Genomic DNA, 25,471 nt, shown 5'->3' with positions numbered 1-25,471 from the left:
AATATAACTACAGTGGTACCTCTACTTACGAATTTAATGCACATTCGTAAGTCGGAAAAAATTGTAAGTCGAATCCCATAGGAATGCATTGGGAGAAAAAAATCGTAAGTCGAAGCAATCCTATCTAAAAATTCGTAAGTAGGAAAAATCCTATCTAAACCGCACCCAAGATGGCGGATGGAGCTCCATTCGTAAGTAGAAACATTCGTATGTAGAGGTACCACTGTATATATCTGGTCTCCCGGGTTTTCTAGCTGTGTAGGCAAAAAAAAACCTTTATGTCTTCTTAGCTGCTTCCACATTAACAGTTAAGCCCAAAGGAAAATCTTGCACAAGTGGACAGAAAACGTTGGCTACATTCCATTGAACCCCAATATTTTCTGTGTTTCCCCCCAATTTTCCCCCAGACCTCCCTCTAATTTAAAACATGAACCTGTGTAATGTGCATAGAGGAAGCATTATTGAGGCTTTTCAGTGCTCCTGGGCATTTAATTCAGGGACGCGTAACCTTGGCCTTCGATTGTCCCTGACCACTGGCCATGCTGGCTTGGTTTGAAAGGAGATGGGGGACCACAGGTTAGTATTCCTGGCTTAATTCAAAGCTTCCTTCTTGCAGGTTTTACCCTTTTATTGCTTGCTTTGTGAAGCCTCGGTTTTAATTTCATTTTCAGCTGATTATGGAAAAGCAATGAGCAGAACTAATGGGGTCTAGTGTAGAACAACCATACTCTTAAAAAATGGATATTTTAGGAAGCACCTGCACAATTTAATATATTAGTTACAGCTTTCATAGATATTTGAAAGGGAGTAAAGATTTGTTCATTTGATTCCTTTTGTGAATCATTTTATATTTTATATACATTTTCTGGGAAGTGAATCAAATAAAATATCTGTACCCCTCCCTTTTAACCCATAAATCTCTAGAAGCAACCAATTAAAGAAACAACCAATGTTTTTTTTTCAAGTGATGTGTAGTTTATCTATAGAACTCGTTGTCATTTATTCAATAAAATACCGGTATACACATTACAAATAAACAAATAAATAAATGCAACAAGCATATGGTAATTCAATATAAGGGCTGATGAAATTCAGCTTCAAATAAACTTTTTTAAATGTTGGTGTTTGTTGCTTGTACATTTAAGGGCAACTCACTTTTCCGAATTAAGTGAGTAGAAATGCCAGTGTTTTGCTACACGGTCAGGAGCTCTGATGTACACTTGGAGCAATGCTTTAATTTTAAAAGCTCTCAACCTCCAACTTTATTGTTTGCGCCCCGAGGCCCCCAAGCCCTTCCCCAAGAAAATAACTTCACACTGACATGTAATTTTGGTTTAAGTTAATGGGCAAAATTTAGGCCACAACTTTATTGATTACAGCAAAGTGAGTGGTATTGGCTTAGGCATTGGCAACAGACTATAACGTGTGATCTGATACTGAAGTGAACATAAGGACATAATAAGAGACTACTGGATCAGGTCAATTGACCATCTAGTCCTATAATGGTTTGCAGGAGCTGACTAAGGAAATCTTGGGTTTGATTAAGAACTGAAATCAAGGCGGGGGGGGGGAGAACTGAAATCAGATTTCTTTATACACCAATTTTTTGTTGGAAACAGAAAATGCTTGCAAGCGGACAAATATGCACCAAAAAAGAAAAAGGGAAGAAAACAAAACCCCTTTATTCCCTTTCTTGGTGTGTGTGGGGGGGGGGAGAAGGCAGTGCCCTATTCAGCTACACATTTTCATGTCTTTCTGGAGTAGTCCAGAAATACAACTCTGGAAGAATCCAGATTCAAACATTATGAGTTCTACTATAGCATTCTAAAAATCAGGAGACAAATTTGGTGACGGAGAATTTCATAACAATCTCTGGTACTCCCATGGTTCTAGGAATTGGCCTTTTCTGCATCTCACTCTTTTACTGGCTTCCCATTTTTATTTACTAGGTCCAGGGATTTTGACAAGAGACCTCAAATTGCTCAGGTCAGTATTTATCTGTCAGTTTGTGCCCAAAGAAGAAAGGGGTGCCTGGCGTGCTCTGGTCCATGGGGTCACGAAGAGTCGGAAACAACTAAACGACTAAACAACAACAACAATTGTGCCCAAAAGCTTTTCAGATAAAGTTTCAATCATCTACCCCTCAATGAAACAGAATTATAGTAGGGCTGTTGTTGTTGTTGTCGCCGTCATCAGTGCTTTCTTTTCAGGGGTTACTCAAGGGTACACAGTACCGGCGCCTCTTTTTTGTTGTTGTTAAAAGTATGGCACTTACTGTAACAACTTCTTGGTGACTACCAGAACCTATTTTTCCTAGAAAAAAAGTACTGGTCATCATTATCATCATCATAATCAAAAACTTGCATATATACTGAGAAAGCAACATCAATCTGCTAACTTTTCTACATGCTATTATAAGGAAGCTTTGTTGGCCCATTGTCACCTGCTGCCCTCAAGGCAAGATCCAGCTTGTGGCGACACCCTCTGCTTTGTTTACTGATGCAGTCTCTTCTGCGCCTGTTGGCATTTTGAATGTTGCTGCCTCTTCTTCTTCCTTCCTTGTCCATTAAAACAGTGCTTTATATCATTAAATATAAAGCGGGTTGTGGAAGGGCTGGGAAGAAATCCAGTAAGGGTTTGGCTAGGGCTTAGGCCCCTGCAGGTGCTGAGTAATGGGGGCGTGGATATTTAAATGTAAGTAATGTGATTGGAGGGAGGGCCTCTATTTAGACTCAGTTTCTTTCACTTTTGGGTCACTCTGGCTTGGTGTTTTGAATCTCCCACCCACCACTTTCTTTTTACCGGTTTTAGCCTGACCTTGCTTTGCCTCTCACGGGGCCGCTTGCTTTGCAAGGGTCCAGTAGGAATTTTGCCATTTGGCTGATTGGCTTTGCCACTTGGTTTTTGCCTACTGCTTAGCAAATCGTCACAAATTGTTAGGTTGGCGGTTAGGCTTTTGGTTATTGAATCTGGTTGGAAGAGGGGTGTGGCATCCAGATGCCTACCCCCCCCCCATTCCTTTATGTTGCTCCACATAGAAGTATTCCATTAAAGGAATGCTCTCGTCCTTACATCCCCGACATAGGCGGGGCTGGGGGGCCATTTATAGAGTACGAGCTTTGGGAAACATTCTTGGTCAAGAGCGGAGAATGTCTGGGCACAGCTACCTCCTCTCACAGGGGTGTTTACTTGACTTCCCTATACCCATGGGAAGTCAGAGCTGGTATTGTCCCAAGTGGACAGATTGTGAGTCCTGTCCCAAGTGGACAGAAGATCGGAGTCCTGTCCAAAGGGGACAGATGAATTGAGTCCTGTCCTAAATGGATAGATGAAGATGGTCCTTCTTATAGAAGGACGAATGGTTAACCAAAAGCCTAAGCCAACACTCGAATTAAAATTGTATTTGAATAAAGTTGTGGCCAAAATTAATGCCAAAAACCCAAACTAAAATATTGTGTCTGTTGTGAATGATTAAGGGGGGATTTCTGGCAGCCTCGTCACACAAACACTCCATAGTTTGGTCTCATTGTGTCCCCTTCATCTCTGGTTGCTTACATAGAGGGTGTTCTGGAGGGACTAAGACTGTGATCATGCTTATGAAGGAAAGGGAAGGAGGAAGCAAAAATGGACATGGGAAGATTGCCACTAAAGCAAGATTACTACAAACAGAGTGTGACCTCCAGTGGAGTTTGAGCTTAATTCGTAAAGGCCTAGAAAGGAGGAGGGTATCCTTGCACTTGCTATTCCATTTTCCACTATCACTAATTTATCCTATTTTTAATTCAGTACAGTTGAACCAGGAAGAACATTTCTAAAAGTTAATTGCCAGCCTCTGTGGGTTACACTTCCATGCTTTAGTGCAAAGCAAGTCATATTTTCAGACTGCTGTAACTAGGTCTTTTCCCACAGTGCCACAGTACCCCGTATATAAACATCTTCAACCTGTTATTGCAACAGAGGACATAAAAGTTGTTATAGCTTTCAAACTGCAGTAACTGCACTACATTGCTCAGAGCCAGAATTATGATCATACAATTAATTACACAACACCTGCTTTAATGCCACTTTAACACTGCCAGAATGGGGAAATGTGACTTGAGTGTAAATGAGAATCTATGGATGCAATCACAATGTATTTAAGAACATAAGAAGTGCCTGCTGGATCAAGCCAATGGCCCATCTAGTCCATCATCCTATTCTCACAGTTGCTAACCAGATGCCGATGGGAAACCAGCAAGCAGGATTCAAGAACAAGAACACCCTCCTCTATTGTATGCTTCTAGCACATGGTATACAGAAGCATTGTTGCCACCAGCTGTGCATAGCCATCATGGCTAGAAGCTCTCGATAGCCATTTCCTCAATGAATTTGCCTCTTTAAAAGTCATCTGAGTACATTTGATGGAGTATGTTGGTGTGGATTTTGGTCTTGTTGGCACCACTTCATATTTACTGTGTACATTTCATTGGATTCTGCAAAGTAATTAGGCTGAATTTATATATTTATGTAGGCCAAGGGCTAACAAAAGGTGATGATTAAGTTACTTTTCTTTGACCTTTTCTATTCTGATCATTTTTCAGGATCTTACATAGTTGTGTAATAGTGAATACTAGGTCATGTTTGGAACTTCCAAAATGTGAGGTTTTTCTGTTATAATATTCTTGGGTTCAGAAAAATATAAACAATAAAAAATTATTAGAGGGAAGAAAGCAGACCGCAATTCAATAAATTCATTCTACAGATCTGCTTGTTATTTTCTAAGCGATTGTAAACAGGAAATAAGTAAACCAAGGTTTCCGAGGTTTCCGATGCCTCCCGGAGGCCAGGCCTTCGCGGAGCCATGGGAGCGCTTCGCAAGCTTGCCTGGGCCCAGCCCAGGAGCTTCCCCTCCTCCCTGCCCGCTTTCCTGCAGCTGCAATGGGGACGGCGGGGTGGACTGCTCCTACTTAGCAGTAGTGCCAGACTGAAGAACTTATTCCTTGGCAGGCCAGTCTGGCTCCTTATTGAGATTTCTAGATATATGGTGAATAGCATTCCTTTTCAACATTCTTTAAATGTTAGTTAAGTTCTATTGCCCCACCCATTGATTTTGTTGATTTTGCTCCGCTTGTTACCTTTTATGTTTAATAGCACCTTATATATTTATGTTCTTCATATGGTAGTTAGAGGGCCTTTTCGGGGTCAAAACCACTTTCAATATAAAACACACATCCTCTCTTTCTCTCTCACACACACTTGGAGGACAATAGGAACATTTAGCTCAACAATAGTAGAAACAAGTTGAGAGTCTGTAATAAAATGTTATGGTATACCCTAGCCTCAAAGAGCAGTACTTCTGTTAAGGGTTCTACCAGCTTGAAAAAAGACCATTATATTACTGGCGCTTAAAGGAGGTGAGAAGTTTCAGGAGAGGATAAGGGAAAGAAACACATATTTTTCTTTTCCGTCCTCTTGAAATCTTTTTCCTCTTGTGCTATATTGATACTAAAAAGCTCAGGTTTGGTGCTAAAAAACAGACCCAATTTCTTCTTCCTTTAATTCATAAAGGAATGTACTCCTACATATCTTGAAAGTCCTTCAAGCTTGCATAATCCCCTGCCTTATTTGGGGCTCCTTCAGGTTTGCGTTCAAATTGACCGACTTGGGACTGACTGTATTAGATGGCATGAGTGAGAACATGCACAGGACCACCTGAATTTGGAATTGGAATGATGGCACCTCCTTTTAGAAAGAAAGCAAGGAAGGGGAACATTAAAAAATATTCCTTCCAATGAAAACCAGACCATATTGTTCTATGGTGCTACTGGACAGGCTAGATAGAATATGTTAATGGGGGTATTAAGAAAAACAGGTGTGTGGGCCTAATGAAGTCAATTTTAAAAATGAAAAGCAGATGATGGAATTTTCATCCTCTTCTATTTTCTTTACACAGATGCTTCCACTTCCCACTTCAGAGCATGTCACATTCTTCTCAATAGATTAATGATGAAGAAATAGAATAATGATGATGAAGTAGCTATTGTTTACTGTCCCTGCAGATTTCCAACTTCCACTTTAAAGCTGCTTTTGGGATAGGACAGCAATTAAGAGTTTGCTGGGCAGAATGTAAATTTTATTTTAAAAGGTAATGACAGAGTACTGAAAGATGCAGTAAAATATTAGACAGCCAGATGGATTTTTATTTAAGGGGAAAAACAGAAGGACTGAATCCCTTCAGATTTTTCTTACAATAGCTTGAGTCTAAAAAAGCCGGTCTGTTCAGCTATCCTTGAACCTAAAAACAGTGCCAGTAATTTCCAAAAGCAATTGTTATGTAAATTTCCATTTCTCAACAATATGTCAGTTTCCATTTGAAATGGAGATCATATTTGGAAAATAGAAACAGACGTCATTTGCAGCCTATGCCTCCGTATAGCACTGTAGACTCAGCATAATTTCAAATGTGTGAATTTTATTTTAAAAATATGCAGAATTTTGCAATTTTACCTACAGTGTAAATGCCTAATGTGGAGGTCCATAACCATGATTACTTTTACTTTTGAAAAGATGAAGAATGCTCATGAAAATCAGACTTTTGTGCATGTGGGTCTCTTCATGAAGTGTTGACAGAACAAATTTGTTTCAGTATGTAGTGGAGAAGACATCCACCATGTGAAGCCTGCCAATGTCTGGTTGCAGTATGTTCTGACTGAAGCATTCTGATTATGACTAATTCCCATTGTAAGGCATGAAATGGAATTTAATCATAATTGATATAAGTCCTGTTGATATTAGTCGGATGACGAACCTTTGCTAGAGTCTGTTCCATGTGCCAGGCATACACACCAGGTACTAAATATACACATCCTAAGTGTACACATCAACCACAGTGCAATGTAAAAATATAAGCTTGCCCATTTTTGTCCTCTTGAGAATGAGATAGGATGTAATGAAGATGATGTATAGATGGTATTTGACACCAGTAAAGTTAGCTAAAATGTACAGAATGAGAGATAAAACATGCTGGAAATGCAAAGAATCAGATGGAGACTTTTATCACATGTGGTGGACGTGTGATGAAGTAAAAACATTTTGGGAATTGATCTATAATGAACTAACAAAGATAATGAACTAAAATACTTTATCATATGTGGTGGACGTGTGATAAAGTAAAAACATTTTGGGAATTGATCTATAATGAACTAAAAAAGATGTTTAGATATACCTTTCCCAAAAAACCAGAAGCATTTTTGCTAGGTTTGATGGGAGAGGAAATTGTGAAGATAGATCAAAGATTATTTATATACGCCACAGCAGCAGTGAGAACTTTAATGGCCCAATAGTGGAAGTTACAGGAAGTACCTACGATTGCAGAGTGGCTGGCGAAGATGATGGACTTTGCAGAATTGGCCGGATTGACTTGCAGGATTCGGGACCAGGACGATCAAACATTTCAAAGGGACAGGAGTAAATTTATTGTATACTTGAATCATAATTGCAAATATCTGAAGATACTAGCAGGATTGAAATAAATCCTACAATGTGGACAATAGGTGAAAGAACCAAAATGCGAGACAGGACCTGAAAGCGGAAAACCTGCTGAAGGGAAGGAGACAAGTCGCACACTAGGCAGAGCAGAAAGTTTTACGTTTGTTATTGTATTGTTGAAAATATTGTTTAAGGAAGAAAATAATAATTTTAAAAAGAGAGAGAGAATGATATAGGAAAAAACTAGGAAGAAACCACACACAAACACACACAACTTTTATCATATTACTGGGTTTGATCACTTCAGCCATAGCAAGACTAATCTCACCTTCATTGAACCACAGTTTATTAGCCTATAAGGAGATTGCAGAAAAACTGAATAAATTCTTTGCATCTGGCTTCACATTGGAAGGTTTGGGGCAGATAAAATAAAAATACTTCTTCACACATTACATGAACCATGGAACTCAATCCCAAAGAATTCAATGATGCTCACCAACTAGGATGGCTTTCACAGAGGATTAGAGAAATTCATGGAGCATAAGGCTATGTTCTACCTCCACAGTTGGAGGCAATATAGCTTCTGACTACCAGTTGCTGGAAATCACAGGAGGGGGAGAGTGCTCTTGTGCTTGGGTCCTGTTTCCAGTTTTCCCACAGACATTAGGTTGGTCACTGAGAGTCTAGGGTGTTGGGGCTTCTGGTTTCACTCGTGGGGGAAGATGGCTGACCCCGTTCCACCTCCCCGGCCTTCATGGGGAATTTGGCGGCTGCTAGGGGAGTAAAAGCAGTCTCCCTACCCCCCGGGTTTGACGGGGGGCCACTGGCCTGCGGGTGCCCCCTAACTCACCCCGACTCTTTGAGGGGTGGGGTGGGGCCTGGGCCGAGCACCCATGGGGGCCGGAACTCCTGGAGGCCACCCTGTGCGAGCGCGATCTCCATGATTAAAGAGAATAATTGGATTTAAATTCATGGACATGCTTCAAAAGAAGGGGGAGAAGTTACTGCCAGGGAATTTTCAGCTGCTGAGCGAGAATAGAAGAGACTCGAGGGAGTATTTCATCAAGAAGAAAGACTGATTGGGACGGAACGAAAAGGGAAGTGAACTTTTTATTTTTACACTTTAAGAGGCACCTACCACCTTCCCGGACAGACTGTCCTATTATCTGTAACAAATGAGAAATGGAAATGACCTATGTGGTTATTGGACTTTATATATAAAGAAGATTGTCATTTGGTATGTTTTTAAGAAGCTGTTTTTGTTAAACTGTTAGAGTAAAACTTCCCCAGTCGAGTATGTTTATTGGAGTTTGCCTGGAACCCGCTGGTGGATTTATGAGCTGTGATGCATTTTGAATTTGAGAGATAACAGTGTTTTAATTGGAGTCTCAGGAGGCAAAGGGCAGCTAAAGGGCGTGGAGAGCCATAAATCTGTTACAAGAGATTGTTCATAATTTGATCTGGCTTTTCTCCGCCTGAAAAAGCTGTACTTTTGCGATTGATGGACAGTATGAGAAGAAGAGGAAATACGATCTGAGCCATGCAAGATGGCGCTTGCTGGACTGTTGACGCAGCAGGACAGGCACTCCAGATAGGAGGAATTTATGGGGAGGTTGGACTGGATAAAAACCCACACAGAATAATGATTGTGTCAAATCTCGTTTGATGCCTATCTCAACAGCTGTGGCAAGAGTGAAAGAAAACATCTAGAGGGACTGTTGGAAAAGATCGGGACTATTATGGACTACGAGTAAGATTTGGACATCAGGATTAGGATGGCAGTGTGGACAGTTACCTAGAATCCCCAGATTTTGAAGTATGGGAAGCCTAAAAATTTTATGATTCGGCATAATATTTGGTTTAATTGATATGTATTTGTATAATTTGAAATAATCGAAATAATTGATGTAATATAATTGTGTTTTAATTGGAAAATCTAATAAAGAGTATTTTTTTTAAAAAAAGAGAGAGAGTCTAGGGTGTTGGACTAGATGGGCCACTGGCTTGATCAAGGGGGATCTTATTGTGTTCTTAGCATCATCCGTCGCTAATTCAAATTGCATCATGCAGAAACAAAAGCCATGTTAGGCAGATGGTACAGTAAGTACTCCTAAACAGACTGAGAACAAACTGGCAGAATCCAAAAAGCAGAGTACAAATGCAGAGAAAGGCATGGGATATAGCCCGTAAGCTGAACTTTCAGAACCTGAACTTTCAGCACCCTGGACAGATCACTGGGATGTGATCACTTGTTCGAATGGAGGTTCAGCACAAACTGCATCTGATACTTCCTGACTTGACAAGTGGGAGAGACAGGGACAAAAAAAGTGGATTGCCTTACATATATAACTTTTCCATCTGCTCCCATTCTGGTGAGCAGAAACTGTGGAACCTGAGGTTCTAGCAGGGAAGATTCTGGTTCTCTGTGGAGTCCAGCTATTCCTGGAAATCCTGAGTCAGAGGTATTAATCTTTGAAAAATATTTTAAAATCTATGCATCTTTGAAAAATATTTTATGCATCTTTGAAAAATATTTTAAAATCTATGCAAAATACCCTATACTTTGTCTCAAGGTGTCTTTTGTAGGAAACTACTTTAATCTTTATCTAGTTTGGCAAAGATAGAGTTTGAGTTTTTGTCAAGCATAGCATGTTAAAAAACCCTTTCACAGAATCAGAAGTGACATTATATGTAATGCACTATAATGATCACACACCAGCAGCTTTGCAAGTAGACCCTTCTCTGTCATTTTTGATTTCTAAGCCTCTCTCTCTATCTCATATTCCCAATTTCATGCACAAAGATTTATCCTTTTGGTGTGTTCCATATATCATTTATTTCTACTTTGTATTTTTTTAAGAGAAAAAGAAAAGACAAGCATTGACCATTCATTTATGTCCGATCATGTGGCCATATTATATGCTAAACAGATAAGTACCCATAGTGCCTTCCTATGTCTTTCTTGAGGGATATATGAGCAGAGAGGATATTCCACAACATCAGTGCTATCACTGAAAAAGGCTCTGTCTCGGGTTGTAGCACTACTAATCTCACATAAGGGCAGGACTTTATTTATTAAATTATTTTCTTACATTTACATCCCACATTTCTTCCATCATGCAGTCTCTATTCAGGTACTCACCCTGACCTCCTTAGCTTCAGCCAGACAATGGCTTCGTGTGCCTTCAAAGTATACGTTGGGACTCAAAGTAGAGCTTCAAATCCCTATCCTAGCTGGTAAGTGCAGGTATTTCTTGAGCTATTTGTATCGATTGGTTCTATATATCCTTTAAAAGTTCAGTAACATCTGTTTTAATTTGGATTTTTAAAAAAGAAAGAAAGAAAGAAACCAAAGCATTGTTTAAATATTCCTTAGTTTCACAGTAAATGGTTTGTCAAGGTCAATAACAGAATGCCCTTCCTTCCATAGAAGCCAGCTTCTAGGGGTTGAGGTCCCTTCACCGCCCCTAATAAAATATTAGAGGAGGTTATCCCCACCCCTAAAGATGGTGGGCATTGCCATTCAAATACTCTGTGCATACCACATCCTGCAATCAATTATGTGGGGGCGGGGCTTCTCCCCCCCATATTTTATTCAAGTAGGCACCCCTGCAACCTTCTCAGGTGTGATCAGCACCAACACTAATGGAGTTTCAATGCCAGGTAAAAATGTGGTCCAAGCATTTGGCTAAAGTGGTGCCTCTTGCTTGACTGATGTAGTATTGTTGTTGAAATATTTGATTTTATATTAAGTTGTATTCAAACGAAATGTTGCTTTATTGAACTGCCATATTGTTCCTAGCTCTGGGAGTGTGTGAACAATGAAGAGTGAACAATAAATAAATAACACCAATGGCAGCCTTCTATTTTATGACATATCCTCCTTTAAAAAAATTGACATCAGTTTGATTTCTTTCTGGATGAAAAACAAATAGCTGACTAAATCCCATTTCCTCTCTGAGTCACTGTTGTGAGAGAGTTTCTTTCAACGTCATAACTTGGTTTATAAGCTCAGTGTCTCTGTCATTTTCACAGTCTGGAATGTTCCTTTCCTTTTGAAAACTGGGACTGTAAGATTACTTTCTGCCTTCCTCACTACCTCACAATTAAATTCCTGAGTGGCATTACAGATAACATGACCTTTCTACCCTGTACCTTCAGCATAGTACCTTCACAGGAATCCATTTCGATCTCAATTGTTTGCCTTGTTTGAATGATGAATGAGCTCCCTTTGACATGCTTCGGAATCAGCTTGGTATTTACGAGCACTCTCAGCAATCATTCAAAGAAAGCTTTCAGCTCTCAGAGAGCTGTCTCCTGGCTTGTAATGGTGGCACATGTAAGCTGGTAGTGCCATATGCATAATCACTTTAGCCCCTGGCAATTGTAGTCTGATTAGATTAAAGTTCCAGCAGACATGGAAGCCACCCTTTCATGACTGGCTGGTAGCAGCTCTCTTCCTAGCAGAATGAGGCATGCTAAGTGCCACCATATTTATTTTTATTTTCAGCACAACAGAAGCTGGGCAGAATGCACATATTGGACAGAGATGGAGTGGACAGAATGTTCATTGAAGAAAATGACCAAAGAACTGAAACTAGTTTGCTGAACTCTGATTCTTCATGCACATGAATCTCACTTAATGTCCAAGCCAGGGAAGAACTTCTGGGGAAAGCAGAAGTCAATTTGTAACATATTCGTAACATAGGCAAGTGAACATTAAAGGCTGGGGAAAGATTTGTGTAGTAAACCAGGTAATTAAATACCAATGCTACTTACACACACACACACACACACACACACACACACAGAGAGAGAGAGAGAGAGAGAGAGAGAGAGAGAGAGAGAGAGAGAGAGATCCACTGAGGGAGGGGCAAAAAAATCCTCTGAATTTTGGGGATTTGGAACTTCCTATTGGTATGAAGTGGCTGGGATCTGTGTGTTTTCTTGTTAACAATTTATGTGCCTTTCACCAGCATTCTGATGCCTTCCCATCTGCCAATAAAAGACCAATAAAAGAATTGACATTGCTGCCACCAAAGTTCATGATGCAACATAGCTGGGATAAATAGCTGCAAAATCAAGTACATTTATTCCCAAATATGTTGAACATGAATATGGCGTTTATCTATCGAAACATTTTTATTGCCTGTTAATGCAAAACACACTTTCAAGATGGTTTGAAAATTAAAATAATAAAGAATTCAAAAGATAAAAAATACAAATCACAACAATAAAAACATTTCAATCTGCACCAGCAATAAAACAGCAGCAAGTTAAAATTATCATTGAGAAGGGTAGACCCCAAACCATTATTTAGTTTGGAGATGATTTAAAAATGTATTATGTACTTCTAAACTATTGTAGTTTGACAGTTTGTAAATATCAAGCAGATTGGATTCATATGTACTGTATTTTTCAGTGTATAAGACGCCCCCATGTGTAAGACACTCCCTATTTGGGGGGACAAAATTTAAAGAAAATGAGGGGAGTTGAGCATTTGTTAGGGGGAATTGCACACACGCAATTACCCCAGCAGGACCGTTGCTGAGGGTTGTTGGCAAAGTGGGCAGCCACTCTCCCCCACACCACTGTGGGCGGAAAACACTCCCTATAGCGCAGGCCCGCCAACCAGCTGGCTGGTGGGTGCACAATTCCCCCAGCCACTGCGGAAACGCTCCCTAGAGTGCACGCCTCCCGCAGTGGCATGTGGGAGGAGTTGTGCGCCCATCAACCAGATGGCTGGCAGTGTGCAGCTTCCCCCGCCCCTGCCCCAGTATCTGTGTATAGGATGACCCCAGTTTTTTGACATAATTTTTGAGTCAAAAAACCTTGTCTAATACATAGAAAAATACGGTACTTTTTGATCACCACTGATAATGACAAATGTATGCACCCTGTGTTTAAGAATGTCTTCAGTCTTAATGAAACCAATTTCAAATTGTGACCCTACATTGGGAGCCTATGACCAATGAAAACATTCCTTTCCAGTATAATTATGGCAGCAAGCTCTCTGAAACGCTCCAGCTGAGTTTCAACTACCCTGGCCCACTAGTGGATACCGGCACAGGGGCTCCTGATTTCCTCTCTTTTGTTGGAGGGTCAGGAGAACCCCAAGAACAGCACATGCGGGAGGAGGGGGGGGGGAAATCATTCCATCTGGGAAGCAGAAATGCTTGGACTGATGGAGCATTATTCCCTTTTTTATTTAAATCAATCGTATAATGTTTTATTGTTTGAACTGCTTTTGGAGAGGCATATGAGCAATAGGTAACCTATCCAGGCACTATGCAACACCAGTTCTGCGATGTCAACATTTTAACAACTTTAAGCACTCCTCAACATGTTGGGGTACCTTCAATGTTAGGTGTTACTGTGTAAAAATAATATTTTTAAAAAATGCAAGGTGTTTGTCTGCTATTCACTGTAGGAGTGTTGACCTAGTGAGATGCATTCTTATTACTTTCCTATTTTGTTTCCTGATGAGTCTGAAATATTTTTAAAGCTCTTGCAGACAGGTTCCCCAGTGCATTTATACTGTGATTACTGCTGAAGCAAACAGAAGTGTCTTTTCCTGATCTTCCTAGCAGAAAATTAAACAATGTCACAATTCAGAATGGTTATGGAGCGACATTTTCCCAGCAGACCTTTGCCAGAATATAATAATTTGGGTGACAATGAGTACATTTTCCAAAAATGTGTTAGAGAATCACGCACACAAACTTGGGCTTTTGCCTAAAAGCCTCTCAGATCTAGCCTTAAATCGGCCCCTTACATAAAATGACACACTTTTTAATCCATACAATGCATAACTAACTCATGGAAATGAATGAAATGGCCCTTTGACACAGGTCCTGCTCTAACAAGGCAGCAGTTAAAAGGCATGCTGTGCAATTATTTTGAAAATGTAGTGATGGAACAAGCTGAGATTAGGCAAGTTTCTGTATCCTTGGTGTAGAATTTCGCTGAGATTGGTGGCTGTACTATTAGGCTGAGTGACCTCTCGCGGGGGAGGAGGGAGGGTAAGGACCAGTTTGCCTGAGTTCTACCCAGCCATTCCCATTGCCCCGAGCCACTGCCACTCTGCCATTCATCCCAAGCCCTTCCCACCTGCCATATCTTTCTCTTCTCTTGACTGGTTCCCCAGAGGAAGTAATAGCTAATTATTATTATTAACCTGAGCTGTTTGTTTGTCTCACCTAGTTGACTTCTCCCAACACATCATACAGAGTGCCATTGCGAAAGACCTCTAACCAAGCAAAGCAAGCGTAAGGCTGATTGCCCAGACCATGCACTCCAGCAGGTATTGCGTAGCAACATTTATATTATTATTTACTATCTAATAAATGAGTGTGAACCAGAAATCTTCATCTGAAGATCACAGAACTGTTTGCAAGATAAAAACACACACAAAAATACAGCATTAGGAGTTATTTGTGGATATAAGCTCAGTACTATATCTTTAAGTGATAAAAGTTAACTTCCCTAAGATGAAAACTAGGCTGCATAATAAGGCACTGAATGAATATTCAAATGTTTAGTCAGTGTATTGCATAGGAGTGGGTGGTGGCAGAATAAGCCAAGAAGCCCATGAACCCAATCAACTGTTCACATCTATCCTGGATCCAGCTGGCGGTCAACGTTAAAAAATACCAAAGCCAGGTTTTTCTAGCTACATGATGCAAACTGTTTTTTCTGATCCTTAGCCACTGATAATTTGGAAGACTGGAACATATTTGTCTTAAAATGGAGTTATTTATTGCTGTATCTGTCATATCATACTGCACTAATGGACTCAAAACAAAACGTAACAGAATATATCTCAATCATGCGACATGATGAGCCCCTCAGTAGGTTGTGCTTGCATTTTATTTTTATTTTTATTTTGGTGAGAAGTAAACCCTAAAAAATCTTTTGGAGGAGTCCACACAGTAATGGATTGTGTTGTTTTAAAAATTACAAAACATGGAAATCAACAGATTTGCAAAAATCAGGAAGCCTGCCAAACACCTGCTCTTTGGAGCTGATGATAAAACAAAACAAAAAGAATCTGTGGTTCTTTACCGTACTTCTTTTTATTTCCTTCAAATCTTTATTTCCAAGACAGATCAACACAGTGAGAAGAGGAGGAAGAGAGAGAGCAGGATAGATACAGCTACACGGGATATTCCTCATTAAGCATCACTAATGGAATATTGTTTTTAAAATGGTACCACCATTTTAAATGCCAGCATTCCGAAGTATCATGTGAATAACTGGGCACATTTCTAAGAATTCACTGAACAAAAGAAAGTTTAATTTGACTAATATATTTATACATTATAAAATTGGATTCAGCCCTTTGAAAGCCAGTTGTGCCTATATGTAACTAGAACAAACAAACAAAAAAGAATGAGTGTGAAGCAGAAATCACATTATTAATCTGCACTGATAATTTTAAAAGCAGGTGTTTAGTGTACCGCATACACCCTTTTCTGTTTTATACCTCAGAAATATATTTTATTTTTATTTTATTACCACAGTGGTCAGGATGTGAAAGATGTTGGGTAATATAACTAGGGGTAATAGTTTTGCAAAATGTCTTAATAATGACAATGAGCATCAATATATCTACATTTTCTATTTACACAAGTGCTTTTATATAGGCAAAGCTCCTTCTCACAGTGATTCACAAATAAAATAAACATTCAAAAATAAAGCAATTCAAAATGTAAAAATACAAATTACAATAATAGTGTAACATTTCACTCCACACCAGCAATAAAAAAGCATCAGCAGCTACGATTATGTGGCAACACACACAAAAAAGCCAATTCAAAAAGCCAACTCAATGTTAGGGATCATTAGGAACAAATTTAAAATAAAACTGCCAATATCATAATGACATTATGCAAATCTATGGCATGACCACATTTGAAAAACTGTACTGTTCTGGTCACCTCACTTCAAACAGGAGATCGTAGAGTTGGAAAAAGTTCAGAAAAGGGAAACAAAAATGATCAAGGGGATGCAGTGACGCCCCTATGAGGAAAAATTTGGAAATTAAAAAGATCGGGCTCCCAATATACTGCAACCCATCCACACCAGCTAATGTGTCCTAATTGACCAGTGCCTGGTGATTTATGTTTCAGATGTATATACACATCTGCAGGGAAGAGTGGGTGGCAATGTTGTCTAAACCACTGAGCCTCTTGGGCTTGCTGATTGGAAGGTCAGCAGCTTGAATCCCTGCAATAGGGTGAGCTCCCGTTGCTCTGTCCCAGCTTCTACCAACCTAGCAGTTTGAAAGCACACCAGAGTGAGTAGATGAATGTGGTGGGAAGGTAAACAGTGCTTCTGTGCGCTCTGACACTTGTCATGGTGTCCTATTGCACCAGAAGCGTCTTAGTCGTGCTGGCCACATGACCTGGAAAGCTGTTTGCGGACAAACACTGGCTCCATCAGTTTGAAGCAAGATGGGCGCCACACCCCATAATCACCTTTGATTGAACTTAAGCATCCAGGGGACCTTTATCTTTATCTTTTTTTAAACATATCTGCATTGCCTACACCAGTGTTTCTCAACCAGTGTGCCTCCAGATGTTTTGGGACTACAACTCCCATCATTCCTGACCACTGGTCTTGCTAGCTAGGGATGATGGGAGTTGTAGTCCCAAAACATCTGGAGGCACACTGGTTGAGAAACACTGGCCTACACAGTTGGTTCCATGGGAACAATCCTCATTTACTGGTAAGGTCAGCTGAGGGACTGTTGTATGATTTAGATTTTCTCCTCTGCCAGCAGAAAGGAAGGTTCATGGTAGAGAGGAAGGCCCATTACTGAAGATCTTTTTTTTATTATTAGTGGGGAATTCTGTTACCTTCACTGTACAGCTGAAGGTACACCATGCAGTGCTGGCCCACCCATTAGGCAAATGAGACGTTTGCTTTGAGCAGCAGGGGCAAGTGTTGCAATATTATTGCCCCAGGCTCCCACTCACTTCCCTTACTCACTGCCACTGCTCTTCCCCCTTGTTCTTTTAATATTTTGAAACCACTAACTTTGTTGCAGCACATCTCCCCCTCTGCCCCCTCCTTTGACTCTCTCTAAGGAAGAGGACAGGGTCCTTACCTAGAGTGATGCATTCTGAGGCAGGTGGCCCAGAAGAATGCCTAAGTTGCCACCACTTTTCCAGGGTAGCTGGGTATTCTTTTTAGAACAGTTAAAGTAACGGTGGTGTAGGCATTATTTTGGGTCACCTCCTCCATACTATATCACTCTTAGGAAGGATTCACATTCCTTCCTCAGTGCGAGGCATGTAGGAGGAGGTGGGATTCTGTCACTGCATTAGCACTGGCAGAACCTGAAAAGTAAGAAAGGGGGGGGGAGAGAAAGACCAGCAGTAGCACACCTCGCCTTGGGTGGCACCATGTATTGGTGAGACAAGGTGTTCCATAGGATGTTGGGTAGGCTTTGAATATACCATGTCCAATTCCCCCTCACTGCTGCAGCATGCCTTCATAAAGGCAAAGAGGGTGGGGATACCAACTGTACTTTCCCCACTTGCTAATTCCAGTGGGACGGATGTTTAAACATAAAGGGGAAATAGGAAACCTACTCCCCACACCTTTAACCATGGACATTGTTTACTGCCAGGACTTAGCAAGTTCAAGTTGTCTGCCACAGTATTTTCCATCAACCCCACCTTAGAATTGCTCTGTGTGACAGGAAGATTGGTTTAGTTCAATGAGGTGTGGATAGGGAGATTCAAAGTTACAAGTAAACCCTGTTCTGAAAGCATTTGCCACTCAATTATTTCTAAAGAGTAAGCTTCACCTTATTCCACCTAAAGACTTTAAAATATATCTATTGTTGCTGATAGATTTGATGTGTTAAAGAGCACCAAGGGACTCTTCTTCTTTTTTTGTATAAGAACACAGCTATACACACACTGCATTAGAATTTGAATTCTAGGTCTGTCTACCTCAAGGTCTTATTTCTGTTAGAATGAGAGTCACCTTTCTTCATGAACTGGGAATGGATCCAAAAGTCAAGTCCCTTGTGTTCTCAGTTGTAGGAGATGTTTGTGCCAAGTAAAGTATTTTTATGTCTGTCATTTCTCCTCAGAGACATACACCTCCACTTTCTCTGTTGAGATATTTCACTGATTACATTAGGGGGGGGGGACTAGATTCTTTTCAATAGTCGTTTTTTTAAAAAAAACAACAACAACAACAACACATCTACTCATGGCTGATTTAGAAACACAATGACCCATAGAAAATCACCAATTAAACAGCTTAAAGGAGTATTTCAGTGAAGCTTGTTTATTACATGCTCTTAAAAAAATGAAGTGTAAGCAGGAAAATGAAGGTTAGAGAGTGAAAGTGTTTGGGCTGAAAGTTTCAAATATAATTCAGTTAAAGGGGGGAAAATTCACCTGCAGTAAAATACCAAAACCAGACACTTTGGTTATAGTACTGTTGCACACATTCTGAGTGGTTTAACCTTCCAGGGGTTCCAGATGCATGTTTCCTTTTGGAATGAAATACAGTGTCTTTCTGATATATGGATAATTTACACATATATGCAGCCTGATCCTATGATGGAGGGGTTCACAGCATCAACACCCCAAGAGGGTCTTGCTTCTCCCATAGCAACAGCCTTGGATAGGAGCAGAAATCAAGCATCACTTTGTCTCTGGCTTCCCAACCTGCTGCGTCAATCTTCTAGCTTCTAGCTCACATAACTCCACTCCCAACTCTGGCCTTTTGTCTTTCTAACTACCAGTGAGTTGAGGGAGGGCCCCCCAGCTACATGCTGTTTGGCATAGATTCACTCAATTTGTTTCCTTAATGCCCCCATTACCTTTCCTATCTCAATGCAGAGCGGATGACAAACTGGTTGGGTTACCACCAAAAGGACTTTCCCCCAATGATTTCAGCATCAACAGCTTGGTATGTGGTATACCTGTTTCCCAAAAGCATTATAGTTTATTTTCAATTGTGGGAATATAAAACATTTTTCTTTTGTCAGTGCATCGTCTAGCTATGATAAGACTCTGTGAAACTGCGGTGAAATAAGTGAGCTATGAATCTGCTTACTTCAACTGTTATAAGTGCATATTCTGCCTTATGTCCTGTTTATCTACAGTAGTATCATCACCAATGTCAAAGAGGAATTCAGATACATCCAAGCTCCCTAATAGCTTAGTAAGTGGAAGGTTGCTTTGCAATAATTTTCTTTAATATAATTATAGCCTGTGGTCCTACATTATCATTACAGATTTCCATCTTGATGTCCTTCAGGTTTCGTTGACCAGGCCTTCAACCTTCATCATGATTTCAATAGAAAGTGGATGCATTTTACTTTCTGCTGAAGTCAGTATACCTTATTGCACACTGTCCATTTCTTCATTAATCAATGTTATCAATTTAAGGATGCTTAATCTTCTCAAATATTGGGGTTTCAGCCAGAAAAGAAATTTCATTCTTAATGCCAGACAGAAGGGGGGGTTATAGTGAGCTAAATACTCTTCTATAATAAAGTCATAGTTCTGGTTTCATTCTGCTAAACTTAGTAATCCTGTGTATATACTTGTTTTGAATTTTAAAACACTGTATAACATTGGGCTCCAATTACTTTTAGCCAATGATCTTTCTCAGATTTGAGTCAAACTCAGATAGAAAATGTTAAAACAAATGAAGGAATCTATGACTTTTGAATAGATTTAACTGGTCCTATCATCAAAACCTTGCCATGAGGAAGGATGTCCTATATCTGCCAAAACTCCCTAGCTATAAAAAATACATCAGGCTCTTTCATGTAAGTTTTATTCATAAGCAGATTTGTCAAAAGCACGGTACATTTTGGAGCAAGTGTGAAGAACGTTTGTTTTTTCAGACCTTGCTATACTACAACTCCCAAAATCCCTAGGCATTGGCCATGCTGCCTAAAGCTAATCAACAACATCTGGAGGGACAAAGGTTCCCCACATCTGTTTTGCAATGCGCCTCAGAAATCTCAGTTTTATGCAGGGTGACAGTGCCACAAAATGCAGTGTGAATACCCTCCTTCTTAAAGTGACAATCATATATTGTTAAAATACTGATGTTCCGTGTTATTACTATTAGGAAATTACCAAAGAATTTGGTTGGGTGGCTATTTGTGTTTATTCAAGCACAAGGAATATTTTCTTTAATCACCATCCTGTTTTAAAATTATGAAATTATAATTGGGAAGCCATAGATTAGTCAATGCGTGCAGGGCCATTGTAAGAGATAGTGTCATCTGAGACAAGACGGGTTCTCCATTACAGAGAGCACGATTTGAGGTGGGGGCTGAAAACCACGCCTATGGCAAAGGTGGGGGCATGAGTGGCCACCGTTTGATTGGTTAAGGGCTGTTGTTGGGCAAATTGGTATGTATCATTTTGTGAATCAAACCTTGGGGTGTATTTAAGCTTAACGTTGGTTTTTTCTGGACCCTTCTCTTTGGCTGTGTTTCTGATCCCCACCCTCCCTCCCTGTTTTTTAGGCCTCTGTGTTGACATTGCTATGACTTTTCTTGGTCGCCTGTATTCAGGGGCCGGTAGGAATTTTTCCCATCTGGCTGATTGGCTGGTGCCATTTGGGTTTTCGCCTACTGCATAGCAAATAGTCACAACTTGTAAGGTTGGCGGTTAGGCATTGGTTATGATGTTTGTATTAAGGGTCTTAAAGATTAGTTGGCCCCAAGTTTATGCCTGAGTGGTGGGGAAATCCTGGTCAGGTATACAGCGGCTCTATGCTGTGTCCGTAACCCCTAGGTAGGGGCCAGGACGGCATATTGAAGCCTCTGGGAGCCTGAAGGGAGAGGGGAGAGTTCTGTACACCCGGTCCCCGTCTCTCCCTGTGGGGATTTCCCCGTGTTGACAAGGCAAGTTTATCTTATTGTGGTGGGGAAATCCTGGTCAGGTATACAGTGGCTCTATGCTGTGTCCGTAACCCCGAGGTAGGGGCCAGGACGGCATATTGAAGCCTCTGGGAGCCTGAAGGGAGAGGGGAGAGTTCTGTACACCCGGTCCCCGTCTCTCCCTGTGGGGATTTCCCCGTGTTGACAAGGCAAGTTTATCTTATTGTGGTGGGGAAATCCTGGTCAGGTATACAGTGGCTCTATGCTGTGTCCGTAACCCCGAGGTAGGGGCCAGGACGGCATATTGAAGCCTCTGGGAGCCTGAAGGGAGAGGGGAGAGTTCTGTACACCCGGTCCCCGTCTCTCCCTGTGGGGATTTCCCTGTGTTGACGAGGCAAGTTTATCTTATTATCAGTTCTGTCCTTAGGTGACAGTTGGGAACCAATGCCTACGCAACCACTCACACATTGTTTTGGATTTTAATAAAGTTGTGGCCAAATTCATGCCAAAAACCATTAAACTTAATTCTGTGTACGTTGTGATTTATTTAGGGGTGGTTTGGGGACCTCCACACGCAAGTGATGAATGCCATTAATATCTCCCACTTTTTTTTAAAAAAAATCTTCACTGCTATGTTAGCACCTCTGCTTCCCTGCCTCACTAAGAGGAAATTAGAAATGGCATCTTTCCTCAGAGCAAAGCATTCTGGGTGATATGCCAATTGTCTCAGCTGGCCTCATGAAAGTGTCAGCCTTTCAAACATTCCACCCAGACGTCAATTCCACTTTTGAAATCCTGGTAATGTTTCAGTCATGAGCATTGAACCATTTGGTTCAGGATAGCCTGATTTACCATGGAGTGTCTACTCCAGGCACCCCCAAACTTCATCCCTTCAGATGTTTTGGCCTACAATTCCCATCATGCCTGATCACTAGTCCTGTTAGCTAGGGATCATGGGAGTTGTGGGCCAAAACATCTGGAGGGCCGCAGTTTGGGGATGCCTGGTCTACTCCATAGAAGGTCTACCCTGTGAAAACCACAGTTGTGTGTCTCTTATTCCATATGAAAAGAAAAACACACAACTTCATTTCATGAAATATCTGTCTGTGAAGCTTAGAAACAGTGAAGTCAATATTGAAACTTGAATCTTAAGACTATTATTCTCACCTGCTGATTGAAAACCAGCTCATAATCACTTTCCCAGGTCTGTTTGCTACTCACTCTGAATTGAGCTACTGCAGTTCAACAGGAAAATACTATTTTAAAAAAATCTATGTGATTTGCAACATCTCAGTATCTAGCTATGTGGAGCAATAAGTTAACAAGCATAGCTGACTAATTGCAGAAGCTGATCTAATACATTATTTTATTGGCTTGTGCTTATTTTTCCAAATATATAGATGATTTCCCCACCTTAGTGTAGTGTTTTGGTTAGTTTCCCATAGTACTATTTAAAAGAACATGACAATGAAGCTGTGTCTAGAATCTTGCTATTTTATCAGACCTGTGTTTCACTTCACTTGTATGGTGTATAACCACTTGTCTTCATTAAATGTCAGTGTGGGATATTTCATGTTTATATTTCACTCTTCCATCCTTTGCCTTTTCTTCTTCCTTACTCTGTCTTGCTACTAATCCTGGTAGCCAACAGCCTTTTAAGTTTCATCTATTTTGTCCTTGGGTGGACTAGTTTGGAAGCTGGGAGATTATGTGTGCCATCTGTATTCTGCTATGATCCTTTCTATGTCTTAACAGGACCAGATATATATGTACAGAGATACAAACAGTTAGGATATCTAAAGTATTCTAGGGGGGTCAGTAGAGGGATAGGTTCTGTTATTCAAAATGGCAGTTATGCTACTACGACTTTTGGTATTGTCAGTTATATTTTTAGGTCATTGCAAGCAGAGATGGGAAGGAGGGGGAGGAGAAGTCCTGGAATGTGGGTCTTAGCAGATACACAACCCTGTAAATGTGAAAGTGATGGGAGAATGTTCTCTATCGTGCAATCAAAAAGAAAAATAATCCCCTCCACAATCCTCAAATTTCTGATTCTTCGAAAAGGTAGAATAATAATAATAATAATAATTTTTATTTATACCCCGCCCTTCCCAGTCAAGACCGGGCTCAGAGCGGCTAACAACAAATAATATCAACACAAATATAAAAGAAACAATTCAGTTAAAACAACAGAATAATAAAATGTTAAAATTCAATTTTAAAATTAAAAATCTACGAATAAGATAAAACCATTATAAATAAAACCTTAGGGGAGGGTAACCGTGGGGTCAGACTGCGTCAGTCCGAAGGCCAAACGAAACAGCTCTGTCTTGCAGGCCCTACGAAAAGATGACAAATCCCGCAGGGCCCTAGTCTCCTGGGACAGAGCGTTCCACCAGGTCGGGGCCAGTACTGAGAAGGCCCTGGTCCTGGTCGAGGCCAGCCTAGCCACCTTGTGACTCGGGATCTCCAATATGTTATTATTTGTGGACCGTAATGTCCTCTGTGGGTCATACCGGGAGAGGCGGTCCCGTAGGTCCTAAGCCGCATAAGGCTTTAAAGGTCAAAACCAGCACCTTGAACCTGATCCTGTACTCCACCGGGAGCCAGTGCAGTTGGTAAAGCACTGGATGAATATGATCCCGCAGCCGGGACCCCGTAAGGAGCCTCGCCGCGGCATTCTGCACCCGCTGGAGTTTCTGGGTCAGTTTCCAGGGCAGCCCCGCGTAGAGCGAATTACAATAATCAAGCCTAGAGGTGACCATCGCATGGATCACTGTGGCTAGATCAGGTTGAGAGAGATAGGGGACCAACTGCTTAATGCGGCGGAGATGGAAAAATGCCACCTTGGCTGTGGTTGCAACCTGTGCCTCCATGGAAAGGGAGGCATCCAAGGTTACCCCCAAGCTCTTGACAGAAGGGGCTGACACTAATTGGGCCCCAGCGAAAGATGGAAGTTGGCCCCCCCGCCCCATGTCATCCCGACCCAGCCAGAGGACCTCTGTCTTCGAAGGATTTAGCTTCAGCCGACTCCCACGTAGCCATCCAGCAACAGCTTCCAGGCACTTGGTCAATGTGTCCGGGGCCGAGGCAGGACGGTCATCCATCAACAGATAAATCTGGGTGTCATCAGCATATTGATGACAACCCAGCCCAAAACTCCGGACAATCTGGGCAAGGGGGCGCATGAAGATATTAAAAAGCATTGGGGAAAGGATTGCACCTTGCGGGACTCCACACACCAAGGAGTGCCGCGGTGACAACCCCCTCCCTAGCGCCACCCTCTGTCCCCGACCTGAGATAAAGGAACGCAGCCATTGTTGGACTGTACCCTGAATCCCCACGTCGGCAAGGCGGTGGTCTAAAAGCTCATAATCGACCATGTCGAAGGCGGCTGACAGATCTAGAAGAATCAGCAGCCCTGACCCGCCTTGATCCAGCTGTTTACGGAGGTCATCTGTTAGGGCGACCAGTGCTGTCTCGGTCCCGTGGCCGGGACGAAAGCCGGACTGGAATGGATCTAAAGCCAATGTTTCATCCAGAAACCTACCGAGCTGTTCGGCAACCGCTCTTTCAATTATCTTACCCAAGTATGGAAGATTTGAAACAGGGCGATAATTGGATAGATCTAGCGGATCTAACGATGCTTTCTTTAAGAGCGGACGCACCACTGCTTCCTTCAACTCCTCTGGGAAAGTCCCTGAACTGAGAGACAAGTTGATAATCTCAACCAGGGGGCCCCGTACCTCGTCTGGACACGCTCTAATCAGCCAGGACGGGCAGGGGTCTAGGGAGCAAGTGGTGGGCCTCCCAGCCTGGAGGAATCTGTCTACATCAGCGGGGAGTATGTGGTCGAAATGGTCCAATACTAAACTCGAAGACAGTCGAGGGGCCTCTAGTTCCGCTATTGTATCAAAATTGGCAGGAAGGTCACGGCGAAGTGTCAAGACTTTCTCCGCAAAAAAGCTCGCAAATGCCTCACAGCTATGGGTCGAATTTGTGCTTAAATTTGACTGATCCTCAAGGGTTGTTAGAGACCTGATTGTTCGAAAAAGTTGTGCCGGGCGAGAGCTAGCGGATGCGATGGAAGCTGAGAAGTAAGACTTCTTTGTGGCTTTCACCGCCATCTCG

The sequence above is a fragment of the Zootoca vivipara genome, chromosome 4 (assembly GCF_965207765.1).
Source record: "Zootoca vivipara chromosome 4, rZooViv2.hap1.1, whole genome shotgun sequence".
Taxonomy (NCBI): Eukaryota; Metazoa; Chordata; class Lepidosauria; order Squamata; family Lacertidae; genus Zootoca; species Zootoca vivipara.
Note: the sequence above shows the minus strand (reverse complement) of the source record.